This window comes from Silene latifolia, chromosome 9 (assembly GCF_048544455.1).
Source record: "Silene latifolia isolate original U9 population chromosome 9, ASM4854445v1, whole genome shotgun sequence".
Lineage (NCBI taxonomy): Eukaryota > Viridiplantae > Streptophyta > Magnoliopsida > Caryophyllales > Caryophyllaceae > Silene > Silene latifolia.
In genome coordinates, this window is record NC_133534.1 from 184,570,715 (window position 1) to 184,574,665 (window position 3,951).

The 3,951-nt window shown below is 44.8% G+C and overlaps 1 non-coding gene across 1 annotated transcript; it reads left to right on the top strand.

Moving 5' to 3' along the window:
* Positions 1-1,900: 1,900 nt before the first annotated feature.
* Positions 1,901-2,007, top strand: LOC141603925 (small nucleolar RNA R71). Its single transcript, XR_012525760.1, has one exon. It is a non-coding gene; the product is annotated as a small nucleolar RNA R71 (small nucleolar RNA).
* Positions 2,008-3,951: the final 1,944 nt, after the last annotated feature.

Genomic DNA, 3,951 nt, shown 5'->3' on the forward strand with positions numbered 1-3,951 from the left:
CAGGCCACATGGCATCCTTTTTCTTAGCCGGCTGGGCAAAAACAATAGAGTGTTTTCCCACTTTGAAAGTCAAGGTACCTAGGCCGACATCGATGACTGCACCAGCAGTGTGCAGAAATGGCCTACCCAAAATGATGGGAATATGGTCATCCTCTGGCATGTCAAGGACAACAAAGTCAACAGGGAAGAAAAACTTCCCTATCTTGACGGGTATGTCCTCTAGGACTCCTATGGGCTCGACCGCAGATCGGTCAGCCATCTGGACTGTCATTTCAGTAATAGCAAACCTGGTTAGTTTAAGCTTCCTAGCTAGACTCAAAGGCATGACACTTATGCTAGCTCCTAAATCACATAAAGCCTTTTCGATAGAAAAGGTACCTATGCTACAAGGGACGGAAAAACTGCCCGGGTCTTCTAACTTATGGGGCGCAGTGTGAGACAAGTAGGAGCAAGACTCTTTAGTTAACGCAACAGTGTGAACATGTTCAAGTGACTTTTTCTTTGACAACAACTGTTTCATAAACTTAGTATATGCTGGCACTTGGTTAACTAACTCAAGAAAGGGTACCTTAACATTTAAGCTACGAATAACTTTCTCAAATTTGCTAAAAGATACCTGTTCCTTGGTTAGCAAGAGTCTCTCCGGATATGGGGCTGTAAGGAGCACCTTAGCCCTCTCTTCTAATTCGCGCGCGCCGGCGTCCTTGGACTTTGGCTGGAAGTCCGTCACCTTTTCCTTGTTGAAGCTAGACCCCTCCTCGGACCGTCTCAAATGAGACCCATTAACCGTCATCGGGTCGAACTTCGGAGCCGGATCGACCCATCAAGACTCGGGTCCGCCCCCAAAATTTTCGGGGACGGTGGTACCAAACAAGTGGTCTCGTAGATTATTTGGCATTAAAGGACGAAACTCTTCAACATCAGAATAACATTGGTCGATCGACCACCATCCTCGATCGATCGATGGGTTGCACGATTCGAAGCTCTCAGAACCCGTGTTTGATCGATCGACTAGGTACACATCATCGATCGTTGAAATACTGTGCGCATCATTGTTTTTTTTGATTTATTCGCGACAGCTTTGTTTGGACTCGGATCTGCCTCATTCTTCTCAACAGCTTTCTCGACCATGGCAGGACCCTCAAGGGTGGACCCGCTCCTCAAAGTGATGGCATGTAGGGTCTCCTTTTGTTCGGGTTGAGTGGGTAGGTGTCCCGGAGCTCGAGTGTTGCTTTTACTAGCCAACTGAGCTATTTGGCTTTCTAGCAACTTCATCCCGGCCTCTCTTGCTTGGGACTCTTTCAGCAACAGATTCTTCAGCTCGGAAAATTCAGAATTTTGCGTTTGTTGCTGCTGCGGCACATAAGGCGGCTTTTGGTATTGCTGTTGCTTTTGATGCGGAGGCACATATGGCTGCTGCTGTGGTGGAGGTTGAGTTGGATTCAAAACATTCTGGCTTCTCCAACTCAAGTTTGGGTGCTGTGGCTCGTAGTAGGTGTTGTTCTGCCTATAGTGTTGAAAGGCAGCACAAGATTCAAAAGGACTAGGGCAGTTCTTCGAGACATGGCCCTCAACTCCACACCTTTCACAAAGGAAGGGACCGTCTGACACAGCGTTGACTTGGTACATCCCAGCCTTAGAGGCTCCTCCTAGCTCATACTTGTCAAATCTCGCGGTGAGAGCCTCAAGTGCAGCAACAGAGGAAGATTCAGCAGCTCTCCTCTGGTTCCCTCTCGAATTTCCATACTCGGCCTTGTGGGTAGCTAGATCGTCAATGATCTTCCACCCCTTGGTTGCTCCCAAATTTTCAGCAAATCTCCCGTTGGCTGCAGCATCCAAAATGGCCCTCTGATCGTCGTACAACCCATTGTAGAAATAATTGCACAAACTCCACTTTTCAAATCCATGGTGCGGTATGGTTCGCACTAACTTCTTGAATCGGACCCATGCCTCATGGAAATTCTCATCTGGCCCTTGTTTAAAGCCCGTGATTTGAGCTCTAATAGCGATCGTCCTTGAAGCAGAAAAGTACTTCTTGTAGAACGCCAATGCCAATGTATTCCAATCAGTGATCTCCTGAGCAGCTCGGTCCAGATCTCTATACCACTCCCTTGCAGCATCACGAAGGGAGAAGATGAACATGGTCTCTTTGATTTGATCCTCGGGTCACGCCGGTGGTGGGGGAATGGAGCAGCAGAGTCAATAAAAGTCTCCATATGTCTAGTGCATCTTCATTTGCAGCTCCCACAAACCGATTTCTCTCGACCATAGTGATGTAAGCGAGGCTTTGGTTCGAATTTCCGGCATCTCCGTAACTCGAACCCCTTGTATAAATTGTCGGCTGTCGGCTCGGAAAAACTAGCTATACTCGCTTCTCTCCGCCATGACTGAAATTTCGGAGAAGTAACTGTCTCGGTGAAGATGCGAAACGGGTGAAGATGGTGGATTTCCCTCGAATGCACTCGTTCTCGTAGAAGCTAGAATGAGAACTAGGCTCTTCCAGCTGTCGTTCTTGAAATAATCTCCTCTTTACGTGCAAAGATCTTTCAATCTCTGGATCAAATGGCAGTAATGGACCACCGTGAGACCTGCGCATAAGAGGAAACTACAACAAAATATAAGAACAGTTTAAGGAACGGATGTTCCTTAAACTAAGAAAGACTGAAAATTAAACAACTAAAATTAGGACTATTGCCTCCCCGGCAACGGCGCCAAAATTTGATACCCGTCGCTGTGAGTACCAAAGATAAAATTTATAATTCCTATTAAGACTAACCTAGGCTAGTGGTAACAGGGGTCGATCCCAAGGAGGCAGTTGTAAACTTTAGTTGATTTATGATCAGTCTGAGGTAACTAATATGGGGGTCGATTTGAATTGTTCTATAGCTAATGGCAATAAAAGGAAAATAAACTAAAAATATGAATTAAACAGATAAAAGAAGGGTACTAGGATGGTCGGATCATTATAGCTTCGGCGGCAACAAACTAAGACGGTCTAAATCAAACACAAGTAAGGCGGGAAATAAGAGGTCCTCTCGGTCCACTCCTAACAAATAGCATCTCTCGATCTCGCTATAGGTCCCTAATGTCACTAATACTAACTTTCGTCCTGAAAAGCGACTAATGGTCTAAACTATACCTATCTTTCGATCTTAGCACAGTTTAGTCGAATTAATTGACGGTCAAGCAACCTACCCTACCTTTCGGTCTAATGGGTCAGTCACAAAATAGGTATCTAACTGGTCGCATGCATTCGATTCGTTAAATACAAGATTAAAAACAATTAAAACGAAGGTAACCTTACAAGGTCAGTCGATCGACCAACAATGTCAGTCGATCGACTGACACGCGGGTTTAGTCCGTGATCAATCTAATGCCGCCTAGCCATAAATCGCCTACATCCTAGCACTAACTATTTAGCTACTCATGGCAAAGGTAAAAACAACAATAAAACTCATGACAATTACGGAATTCATACTTAAAATAAATAACAATGATGGTGAAGCGATAATTGGCTTGGGAATGCTAACTATCAATTCTACACTAACAATGGAAGTAAAGCAATAAAAACTGAAATTAAACAGGAATAATACCGAATTGCAGGGGAAAGATTGATTAATGAGAACCGAAATTCCGATGCTTACAAATAACCCAAACCCTAACTATTCGATCACTACAAGAAAACACGAAAAAGGCGACAGACATACTACAGTCGCCAAATTGGCGACAGGGAAAAAAAAACGGGCGACCACTATCCGTCGCCAATTTGGCGACTATAACTTTTTATCCAAAATCCGTATGAAATCCACGGGCGACGAAATATTATCCAATTTGGCGACCGAAATCAGTCGCCAAATTGGCGACCATTACCCGTCGCCATTTTGGCGACCAAAAACGGTCGCCAAAAGCCTGTTTCTTTTTTTTTGATGATTCTTCTCCCCGTCCCTCATT